This window comes from Hipposideros armiger, unplaced genomic scaffold, assembly GCF_001890085.2.
Source record: "Hipposideros armiger isolate ML-2016 unplaced genomic scaffold, ASM189008v1 scaffold_41, whole genome shotgun sequence".
Classification (NCBI taxonomy): Eukaryota; Metazoa; Chordata; class Mammalia; order Chiroptera; family Hipposideridae; genus Hipposideros; species Hipposideros armiger.
The window spans coordinates 5,501,543-5,514,568 of NW_017731391.1; the positions used below are offsets into that span (position 1 = coordinate 5,501,543).

Genomic DNA, 13,026 nt, shown 5'->3' on the forward strand with positions numbered 1-13,026 from the left:
AGCAACTTGTCTGTTCCCCTTCCCCCAATTCCCCAGCACTGTTCCTATCCCCCAATTCCCCAATAAAAATCTTTTAAAAAAAAGAAAGAAAAAATCCAAACATATTTGGCTTCAAAAATTACTCATGCCCAAATTTAAGTGAATCAGAATATGGAGAATTTATGCCCCCAGGCATCGTCTAAAACAAGGGAGCTATCAGCCAGTAATTAGTGAAGTTTGAACAGCTGAGAGTGGTAACAAATGAGGTATGTTACTTAACTGAGAGATCAGGGAAAGAGACAACTGAGAGAGCTTTGCTTAAACCACTATCATCCCCGGGGGAGTATGCACACACACAAGGCTCCACCCTCTGAGGAGCAAAACCAAACATTTCACACTGTGAGGGAAAATAGACTTCACTAAAACAACCTAGTTAAGCCACAAAACCAATAAAAACATAAACAACAAAAACAAGCCCCAGAGAGAAGGTAAGGGAATTGTATCCAGAGCTGTTATAAAACATTACCTAAAACATGAGGTTTTCAACAGGAAACCATGCTTAAAGAAGCAAAGGGGGATATAATAACAATGTCTAAAATATCAATAAAGAGATACTAGTAATAGAAAAGAATTAAGAGGAAATTCCGGAGTGAAAAGGATAGTTGGCCCTAGAACAACATGAGGGTTAGGGGAGCTGACCCCTTGCACAATCAGAAATCTGCATGTAACTACCGTCAGCCTTCTGCTTCCACGATTCCCAACCATAGATTGAAAATACAGGTGACCCTTGAACAACATGGATTTGGACTGTGCAGGTCCACTTACATGTGGGGTTTTTTCAATTGACCATAGTGCAATTGACCTGTGCAACTCAAACCTGCATTATTTAAGGATCAACTCCATGGTTGGGAATCTGCATATGCAGAGGACCCACTATAGTTATATGTAGATTTTCAACTGCTTAAAAGTTCAGCATCTCTAGCCCGTGCCTCCTTCAAGGGTCCACTTTATATGGTAAGCCCTAGAACTACCAACAAAAAAATAATTTTGAAAAATATAGTGAAAAAAAATGATTAAAGGAGAGATACAGAAACAAAAACATGAAATATACAGAGAACAAAATGTACAATGTCAGTTTAACTACAACTATATCGATAATTACATCATATGTGAAAGTATTAAACAAAAAAATCAGAAGGCAGAGATCACAAGACTAGAGTTATAAAAGCAAGATCCAACTGCAAGCTGTCTACAGGAGACAAATTTTTTGATACAAAGATTATAAATATGTTGAAAGCGAAAGGATGGAAAAAGATATATCATGTAAATAGTAATGATAAAAGACTGGAGTAGCTATACTCATATCAGAAAAAAGTAAGCTTTGAAACAAAAAGAATCACTAGATATAAAGAGGAACATTTTCTAATGATGAGTGTCAATCCACCAGGAAGATATTACTATTATAAACACATATACTCTTAGCAACAGAAATTCAAAATATATGAAGCAAAAACTGAGTTGAAAAGAAAAACAGACAATTCAACAATAATACAGTCATGTGCCACATAATGAAATTTCAATCAGTGCTGCATATGACAGTGATTCCACAATAATAAAGCTGAAATAGTCCTATCGCCTAGTTATGTCGTAGCTATGGTAACATCGTAGCACAATGCATTATTCATGTGTTTGCCATGATGCTGGTGTGAACAAACCTACTGCACTGCCAGTCATATAAAAGTATAGCACATATAATTACAGTAGTAAGCTACACCATCTAGGTTTGTGTTAGTACACTCTGATGTTTGTATAATGAGATAATCACCTAAGGACACATTTCTCAGAATATATCTGCATTGTTAAGCACACAGACTATAGTTGGAGACTTTAATACCCCATTTTTCATAATAGATAGAACAGCACAACAGAATAGCAACAGGAAATAGAAGACTTTAACAACACTATAAACAAACTAGACCTAACAGGCATCTATAGGACACTCAACCCAACAACAGCAGGAAACTTCTCAAATGCACTTGGAATATTTTTCAGGTTAGACCATAACTCGGTAATAAAACAAGCTTTAATAAATTTAAGAGAAAGAAAGCCATAAAAAGAATGTTCTCAACTACAATGAAATGAAATTGGAAATTAACAATAAAAAATAAATTTGGGGAATTAATAATATGTAGAAATTAAATACCACAATACTGAATAACCAAGAGGTCAAAGAAGAAATCAAAAGAGAAAACAGAAAATACTTTGAGATGAATGAAAAGACATAATATCAAAAATTACAGGGTGCAGCTAAAGCAATGCTTAGAAGAAAGTGTGTAGCTATAAACACATTTAAAAATAATAATATCAAATCAACAACCTAACCTTTTGCCTTAAGACCCTGGAAAAAGATCAAACTGAAACCAAAGCAAGCAGAAGGAATAACATGATAAAGATTAGAGATGATTCCAATGAAGTGGAGAATAGGAAAACAAAAGGGAAAAATCAAGAATATAGTCAATAACATTGCAACAACTATGTATAGTGACAGGTGGGTATGAGATTAATCAGGAAGATCACTGCATAAATTATATAAATGTCTAACCACTATGCTGTACACTTGAAGCTAATATAAAATAACATTGAATGTCAACTATAACTTTAAAAAATAAAAAAATAATTAAAAATAAATTCTAAAAAAAGATATCTAAAAGTTGGTTCTTTGGAGAGATCAACAAAATTGACAAACCTTTACCTAAACTGATGAAGAAAAATTAGTGAAGACTCAAATTACTTAAATCAGCAATGGAAAAGGGAACATTACTACCAACCTTACAGAAATAAAAAGGATTATAAAGGAATATTATGAATGATTGCATGCCAAAAAATTGGTCTATAAATGAAAAGGTCAAATTCCTAGAAAGACACAAACTATCAAAACTGATTCAAGAAGAAATAGATATCTGAGTAGACCTACTGTGTAACAAGAGATTGAATATGTAATTTTAAAAAGTTACCTGAAAAGAAGTGCCCAGGAACATATGGCTTTTCTGGTAAATTCAAACAAAGATTTTAAAAATAATTAATACCAATTCTTCAAAAACTCTTCCAAAAAGTAAAAAAGGAAGGAACACTCATTCTATCTAGTATTACCCAGATACCAAAATCAATCGTAAAAAGGAAAGAAAGCTACATGACAATATTTTTCTTAAATATAAACACAAATATGTTCAACAAAATAGTAGCAAATTATATCCAGCAATATATAAAAAGGAATATAAACCATTTCATTAAAATTGAGTGGGATTTATCCCAGAAATGAAAGGTTAGTTTAACATTCAAAAATCAGTTAACTTAATATAACATATCAATAAAGATAAAAATCACATGATCAACTCAATAGATACCTAAAAACCATTAACAAAACCCAGCATGATCTGGTATATAAGAAACTATGAATAAAAGTAAAATTCCACAATCTGATAAAGGGCATCTACAAAAACAAATAGCTAACACAATATTTAATGGCAAAAGAAAGACTGACTCCAAATATAAGATAAAATGTCCACTCTTGGTGTTTCTATTCAATATTATAATGAATGTTCTAGCCAAAGCAATTTGACAAGTAAACAAAATAAAACATCCAAATCTGAAAGGAAGGAGTATAACTTTTTATTTGCTGATAACATCATCTTGTATATAAAAAAACCCTAAAGATTCCCCTAAAAACTATTAAAACTAATAAATGAATTCACCAAGGCTGAAAGACATAGATCAATATGTAAGCATCATTTATATTTCTATACACTAGTAATAAATGATCTAAAATGAAATTAAGAAAAACATCCATTTACAATAGCATCAAAAAGTATACAAAAGTTAAGAATAAATTTAATAATTGCAATACATGTACCCTGAAAATATAATTGAAAGAAATTAAGGGATATTTAAATGGATAGGCATCCCAAGTTTATAGATTAAGATTTCATATTGTTAAAATGGCAATATTCCCCAAGAGGATCTAGATAGTCAATGCATGCCTATCAAAATACCAACTGCCTTTTTTTACAGAAATTTACTAACCGGTCTTAAAATTCATATGGAAATGCAAGAGATCCAAATAACCAAAACAGTTTAGAAAAGTAGGATTCAAACTTTCCAATTTCAAAATTTACTAGAAATCTATAGTAATCACAACAGTGTGGTGATGGCATAAGGCTACATAGAGGTTTAGATCAATATCATAAGGCTAGACGTTTAGATCAATGCAACAAAATTGAGAGTCCAAAAATAGCCTTTACATGTATGCTTGGCTGATTTCTAACGATGATGCCAAAACAATTCCACATGAAATGATTCTCTTTTCAATAAATAGGGCAGGAATACTGGATTTCTACATGCAAAAGAAAGAAGTTAGGTCCCTATTTCACACCACATGTAAAAATTAACTCAAAATGAATCAACAACTAACTGTAAAGGATAAAACTATAAAACTCTTAGAAAAGAAACATAGGTGTAAATGTTCATGAGCTTGGATACACATAATTTCTTAGAAATGACACCAAGAACACAAAGAATAAAATTAAAAATAGATTAAAATGGAGTGCTAAAAATATTCAGTTATTTGAAAATAAGGAAGGTGAATAAGAAGAAATATCTATGCATATATAGTCAATATTGTTTTCAACAAAATGACAGGTTATTTTAATGGGGAAATGATAGTACTTTCAACAAATAGTTCTGGAAAAACTGGATAGTCTTATGTCATGAAAATAATATTCATTCACCCTTATCTCACAATATATACGAAAATTAACTCCAAATATATAATTTTATCATATATCTAAATATAAAAGCAAACATTATAAAATTCCTACAGAAATGTTTATGCCCTTAGGGTAAATAAAGCACCCTTGATAGAATACTAAGAGCATTAACCATAAAATAAGAAATTGATAACTGGACTTTCAAGGTTTAAAACATTGTATCCTCCAAAGATATTATTAACAAAATTAAATTTACAGACACATACCAAGAGAAGATATATGCTATACATATGGATTATAAATGATTTGGTTCCAGGAATTATAAAGAACTATTACTATTTCATAATAAGGCAAACAACCTGAAAACAAAATGGACATAGATGTATACAAGAGATTTCACCAAAAAAGACATTAAAGTGGCAAATAAGTACATAAACATATTTGACAGTATTAGTCATTAAGAAAATGCAAATGAAAACCACAAAGAGATGCCACTACACACCCACTAGAATAGCTAAAAGTAAAAAAACTGACAATTACTATTTTGGTGAAGATGTGGAGGAATTAGAACCCTCATGCACTGCTGGTGGAACAGCAAAATTATACAGTCACTTTGGAAAACAGTTCAGCAGTCTCTTGTAAGTTTAACTTATAAAGTTAAAAATACACCTACCATGTGACCCAGAATCTCACATCTAGATAGTTCTAAAAGAAAATTAAATATACGTGGCCACACCGAGACTTAAACATGAATGCTCATTATAGTTAAAACTGGAAACAATCCAAATGCCCATCAACAGGAGAATGGATAAGCAAATTAAAGCACATCCATGCCATGGAATATGAGTCAGCAATAAAGAAGATACTAGTGCGCACAGCAGTGTGGGTGTATCTCAGAAGCATGTGGGCAATTAAAAACAAGTCAGACATTCTATGTGATTCTCTACATATGAAATTCTAGAAAAGGCAAAATAACAGAAAGCAGATCATTGGTTGCTTGTGTCCAGGGGCTGGAGAGGGATGATTGCCAAGGGCACTAGGGAACGTTCTGTCATGATGGAAATGTTCTCTACCATGATTGCCTTGGTGCTTACACACTATATAGTTACAAAAACTCATCAAGTTGTACACTTAAAATTGGTGAATTTCAATAAAGCTGACTTAAAAGTACATATAAACTCCTAGATCCATCCCGAGGCATACTGAATTAGAACCCGAGGGAGGTGTAGCCCAGGAAGTTGAAGTTTTTTAAGACCTCCCAGGTTGACAATATAGCCAGACAAGCAGCTGTGTGGCAACTCAGTCATCAGACCCCAATTCTGGCAGCTAGCAGGACGTGGTAGTTGGTCAGCCCTGGGCAACCCTAGACTCACAGGCAGCTGAGGCTAAACCTGTCCCATGTTTAAGTGCTTCCTACTCTGCATCTTGATTAGTCTGGAAACCGGGACATGATTATATTTTCAGGGACCAGTCAATAGACCTGTTTGGACATCAGGAGAAGACAAACCCAGAAAAAAAGCAGAGCTATAAATAGTGTTTATTACTATTTTTACTGCTGTTGCTGTTATTACTGTTGTTATTTTCTAATCTCAGATGTATCTTTACTTTTCAAAGAAAACCTTGGAGACAAATAAATTTCAAGAAATAATATTAAAAAATGGAGCTCAAGTGGTGGAATGATAAACAGTGGAATGAAACTTTTCCTTTCATCTTCCCTTTCAAATATGTCCTGTCAGCAATTCATTCCTAGCGAACGCCAACGGAGGGCAAAGCACTGAGGGAGGCATCCCAGGGTAATGGTCCTGAAATGTAACTCATCTTCAGTCCCCTAAAGGATGAAGACAGGAAGAAGATCCAAAGCTCCTCACCAAGTTTTAACGATGGCCTGGGGTGAGATCCAGGGGTCTTCAGTTTAAATGCCCCTGCTGCTTCTGACGGGCAACCAGGTTGGAAATAGACTGTCACAGGAGCTATGAAAATGTATTAACATGATTCCCTGGTATCTCCTCCCATCAGTCTCAAATACAAATTGGGCTAAATCATAATGACCTCCTTTTTCATCCAAACTGAGTCAATGCCTTATGGATGCAGAAGGCGCCTAGAGCCCTTCCCTTCAGTGTTTCTAATACCCTAAAAGCACGTAGAGACCATGATACATGAGTCAGTTTTCAGATGTCTGTTAGCTGGAATGTGGAAATAGATATTGGTGTAAAGGAAGGGTTAATCATTACTAATTTTAGCGCAAACCAGCCACCCCAGTTATTTTGGAAATCATGAGTATGTCTGTGGCTGAGATCTGTGCTTAAAATATGTGTCAATATCCTATAAATAATGTCTATTCTCCACAGTCCTGGAAACTGAATTCCCTCTCCTTCCTTAGTACACATTTCTCATCGTCGTTTTCTATCAGTGTAATTTTCCACAAAGCTCTCATGAACCTGCCTTTGGAGCAGGAGTGTCTTAAAGATGTGGCCTGTTGGCAGGTTAGTAATTGCTTCCTGCATTGGGAACCTAGAAGAAAACCAGGTTATGCATCTATAAATTGAAACCCTTGCACATCACAAATCCTCATCAGCTTTGCCAACCTCTTGGTTATAACCCATTTTGAAGGATATCACACTTCACTGAAAGTCCACATTTCCTTTATAACCCATAACCTCTGCAATTTTGCCTGAAGGCTGCACACTGTAAATATTTCCCCCACATTTTTCATACTGAAAAGATGGGATCTAAAATAACTAATTTTTTATTTTAAAAAAATGAATGTGCAAAACATAACACCATGGTGTATATCATCTTGTTTCAAGGGTATAGAGGTTATTTTTCCAAATATGTGTTTAGGTTCTGGAAAAATAAGATAAAAAAACCTTACATTGTAAAAAACAAGTATTTCCTTTGTTTAAAATGAAACTGTAGCCTTTTTCCAGAAAAATCAATTACTCCATTCCAACCATTTTTTCGAATATGTGCTTAATGTTGTTTGTTGGGTTTTCAACTAAAAAATTGTGCTGTTAGCATTTTCGTGTAACAAATTTTAGGTGTGTATATGAGGGGGAGGGGTTCTCTGCAGTGACAGATAATGGACAGTGTGTCTGATGGGTGAAAAGGTAGCAGAGTTGGGAGAGATGGCAGATAAAACAACACACACCAATAAGGGATAGGCATTTGAAATGTAAGGACCATATATTTATAATTTGATTGGCCAGGATACAGTAGGGTGAGAGGACAAGGTTCTTGACTCCATAATCTTTATTGGATGTTTATTTTGTACAGTGGAGAAGTGAGAAGATGTAGTTATTTTCAAGAGGAGCTAGGGAAATATATAATTAAATATGACATACCTAGTATATCCAATCAGAGAGTCCTAACAAGGAAGAATGTAAACCAACCAGAAGAGGCCTTCCCAAGATGAGAAAACCGGAGTGGAAGCCCAGGATAACACCAAAACGAGGCATAGAACTAAAGCCAGAAAGCTCTCACTCTCCCTCAGAGAAGAGTGTGCCTTTAGGGGAACAGAGGTCCCCACAGGGACCTACCACTAACACTCAGCTTTTTGTGATTAGACATACACAACAACCTGAGAGGTAGACAAATATTAGTTATAATTTTACAGACAAATTCTAGAGGCAGAGGCTGATTAAAGAACATTAACCTTTACCACACTAGGTAAAGCTTACTGACCCTAGGACATAAAAGGGAGTCAAGGGCCACACAAGGAAGCCACTTTCTCTCTCTATGACTCTGCAAGCTTTCTGACATAGTTTTTGAATATTTGCCATATCAATACACTGCGCCAGGCGTTATGGGAAAAATAAACGAGTGTATAAAACCTGGCTCCTATTGTTGAGGAGGTGAAAATTCAATATTTACCTATATATGTGATGGTATAGTAGTAAGTTTGAATCTTATCTCCACCACTGATTAAATTTAGGAATTTGGGGTAATTGTTTAACTTCTCTACCTTTCAAATCAACTTTTCAGGGTTGTTGTTAGGACTGGATATATCATATATTAATATACTTGCACATACCAAACCCTCAATAAATGCCAGCTTTTATTATGTGTTCATACACATAAACTATGTTCACTTTCGCTTTCTTCAAATAAAAGAATGATATAAGAATTAGAACAAATCTCTCAGTTAACTTTTAGAATTTTAATAATTATATCTTAGGATTTCAGAGAGAGAAATATCACCCACTTACTCCAGATATAGACTGTGTGCAAACAGAGTATGATATTGTGGAGTCTCGTGTTAAAATAAAAAATAATGAGTTTGAAAAGAATGGCCCTTTACTGAATTATCATGTAAAATATTTAGTACTAGGACAGAAAAAGAATTCGAAGAAATAGAGAATAATTAGAAATGTAAAATAATTTTCTCACAGAGACAATTCAGTTGATGTTTTCAAAGAAGGTGAATCCAAACAATGAAATAAATCTCTAGAAGAGAGAACAAACTGAAAGGAAATTAAGGGTAATGCTAACGTCTCTTAAACAAAACAATAAGCTTAACATACAGTGTAACTTAGTGTTTAAGAGTATGGATTCTGAAGTCAAATTGTCTAGGTTCAAATTCCAGCTCTGGCATTGCAGCAAGTTCTTTCCTTACTTCTCTGTACATCAAAATATATTAGAATCTGTCATTATATTGTTTGGATAATTGAATGGCTAATGTACACAAAGTACTACTTAGAACATTGCCTGGCATATAGTAAGTCCAAAACAAATGTTATCATCATCATCATCATCATTGTCCTCATCTTCATTAAAATTTTAATTATAGATATGGTAAGCACAATTCTAAGAAGCATCTCAGAAGAGGCAGTTTCATAGAGCCAAGAAGGAATGATTCTTTTGTGTGATGGTTAACTTGACTATGGTTAGTTAACGTATTGGTGAGAATAAGATGCCAGTTTGTCCGAAGTTAAAGATTTGATTTTCCTGTGGGTCTGCTGGCTGCATTCCATGACCACAGATTAACACAATAATACTGTATTCAATGAACTCTCCTGGTTTTAACAAGATGACTGGTGAGAAAATGTAAATTGATTAATCCAAATTCATGAACTTTAGAAAAAAAATGAATCTAAAAATACTTGCCCATTCATCACAGTTTGGTCACATGGTCTTAATATATTATAAATTCTAGGACTATAAAAATATTTAAAGACAATCTGGAGCCATGTTGTTAATTTTTATAGAAAAAAATAGACTCAGAGACAAAAAGTGACTTAAACAAGATCACATGATTACTTTGTGACAGAGCTAGAATTCTTAGCCCGTGTTTTGTTGGGTTTTGTTATATTTTTTTATTACCCTACATTCATTAAATATAGAGTGCTTTTATTATCTCTGAGAAATTCCTATTTAAAAATTCAATTTCTGTAATTATAGTTTATTATTGTATTACACAGAACTCAGTCCCAGCAACAGGATGTGGGTCTTTATTATGAAAAGATGGGAAGCCATTTTAAGGTACTGAGAAGGTAAGGTAAAGATAGACATGACCTGACTTAAATTTTTAAGACATCACTTTGCCTTAAGAATAGATGGTGGGGAAGGGAAAGGATCAAATAGGAGGTTATTGCAATAACCAACATAAGAGATGATGGTGGCTTGGACCAGGATGGTAGCAATAAGAATGGCAGTAAATTGTCAAAGTCTGGATATGTTTTGATGGTCACACCAATGTTTCCTTTTATGTTGGATGTGAAGTGTGAGAGAAAAGAGAAGTCATGAAGGCAAGAGAATATAAATCTTCATTCAGAAAGTTTAATTTTTTAAATTAAATATCTTGCTGCAATCTACATGATGATTTCCTGTTTTTGCCTCTATGAAAAGATCCATCATTATCCGCACAATGCCCTCTTGTGAATCTGGCAGCAGCCAGAATCATAGCATGTTTTGTCAAAGAAAGTAAACAATGGCTCCCGACCTCAAAGGAATTTACCATTTGATAAATGAAACCCCCTTTAAATAAAAGGGAGGTATATTTGACAGCATTATAAACATAGCTTGAAGTTGCAACTTGATATTGAACACCCTTCAGGACATGCCTGCTAAAAAGAGGGAACTGAGCCCACCAAATGTCTATTGGCATGATAGAGGAGCATTTGGGATAGAATTCATCCCACAGGAAGTAGGAGAATCAAACATCTGAAGGTATAGCTAATTCTAGGTGTCATGTAGTGTTACTATTTGGCATTGTCCCCTGCTCAGATCCCTATGGACTCAAATCTAGACTCATATCTGGGAGAGAGCTGTGAACAAAGAATGAAAAACAAAGAAGGTTATTTTCCCCCAAATCCTCTAAGATGTGAGAGTAAAAGCCAATAGCACGCTGAGAGACCCTCATGGAATGCAGCCCAGAAAGGCAGAGAAGCGCAGAGTGTGGGGCATAGCTTTGGCCTCTCAAAGGCTCCATGCATCACTGGCGGTAACCCTTGCTACAGAGAGGAGCATTCACTGTGATGAAAGTTCCCTGGATGTGTCAGTAGAACCCAACAGAAGTGGGGCAGAGATGAAGAGGAATAAAAGAAGTAGATACAACATGGAGCTTACTTCTTTATGAACAAGCACACGTGACTCTCAGAAACACTTGCATGAGCTCAGATGCATTATTAGCAGGAGAGGTAGGCTTATATTAACACCCTTGTCCAGCTTTTAAAAATAATAATGGGGGAATGAGTTCTTTATACTCCAATTACTCACTGCAGCATTTTGTATAATTATTTTTCACAGTTAGGCAGTCTGTGTACCCCAAAGCTCACATATTTGCCACATTTGTTCAAGATCTCCAAATTCAAGTAGATAGCTTCTTCAGGGATATTAGAGAGAACGAATCTACAAACTAGACAAAGAGAACCAAGTTGTTCTCCTGAAAATGTTAAGCCTGAGATTTTTTTTTTTTAAACAAGCACCCTTCATAAAAGCAGCCATTTTACAAAATCAGTGAAAAAGACGAAATATCTGCAGGCCATCTTTCCTGGTGCAGGTATTAGAAACTTACTCCCGGTAACACTTCAACAATGCTGCTTACATCCTTTTCACTCACAAAAGAAATAATGATCCTTCTTTAAAAACTCCTTAAAAGACTTGATTTCTTGAGTAGCTGCATCATGCTGAAGATGCGAAAATGATGTTTTGAAGCAGTGAACCAATTTTACCCAAATTCAATAATTTTCTTAATCTTGAATTATACTTTGCCTTTGACTCCATACCTCCTCATGCCTAAAGGGTATTGTTTTTTGTTTCTTTATTAATTTAGTTGTATTTCTATCCTGCCTCCTTCTCGAAAGCCTTTGAGGTGTTCTGCACCTCTAGTTCCAGATGATGGTGATATTGGTTTTACTATTGTAGTCATTACCACAAGCCCAAGGACAAGAGGGAAAGGCCCAGTGAGGAGCCAACACCACCACCCTGTTTCCTAAAGAGGGTGAGTGGCTGAGGTTCTTTTGGGTGAGATTGAATGTACTCTCTAGCAAGTAGAGGAATTGGGAGAAGAGAAAGAAATCTGGAAGATGAGTGTGACAGAGTCGTAGATAAGAGGTGGCTTTCATTCAGGCAAACTCAGTAGGTTCCTTGGAATATTTTACCAGTTCTTTTATGTGATATTAGAAGATGGCAGATTAAACAAGATACCTGTTAAGTCAAAACCTCTATGAAAAATACAATGGTACTGAAAATCTATTTCTATATAAGTACATATGATCTAGAAAGAAGAGCAGAGATTTTGGAACCCACCACCCGCAATTCCAGAAATCACATTTTGAAAGCATCACCATTAGCCATCTTATAAGTGTAAGAAATTATACTATCAAGTTCCAAAGTTCAGATACTTGTTTTCATTTGCATTTAACCAACACTTTAAATTTCAATTCTTAATATATATTTCCATATTCACTGCTGACCTCCATCCACCAATACGCATTACGATTTCTGTGCTTAAGATGTATGAATACATAAGCATGTGTGTGTGTGTGTGTGTGTGTGTGTGTGTGTGTGTGTTTGGGGGATGGGGTGGAAAGGGTGGGAAGCAAATGAAAAGAATAATTGTCCAGAACAAGACATTCTGGCAACTTCTCCCTCTTTTCTGAAATAATCTTATCTTGTCACTGACTGCTCTGCTCTCATCTGTCAGGAAAATGACAACAGCGCCACTCTCAGTGAAATCCAGGAACTAATGTTCAACCCAGTAGAGCACACCTTACCATCTTTGGAGTCCAGTTTTGTGTGCAAAGTGTGTGTGTGTGTGTGTGTGTGTGTGTGTGTGTGTGTGTGT

The 13,026-nt window shown here is 35.0% G+C and overlaps 1 protein-coding gene across 1 annotated transcript in view; it reads right to left on the reverse strand.

Annotated features, from left to right (window-relative positions):
* GRM1 (glutamate metabotropic receptor 1) overlaps positions 1–13,026 on the reverse strand; it is a 391,756-nt gene that overhangs the window by 250,590 nt on the left and 128,140 nt on the right. The gene's annotated exons all lie outside the window — the stretch shown is intronic.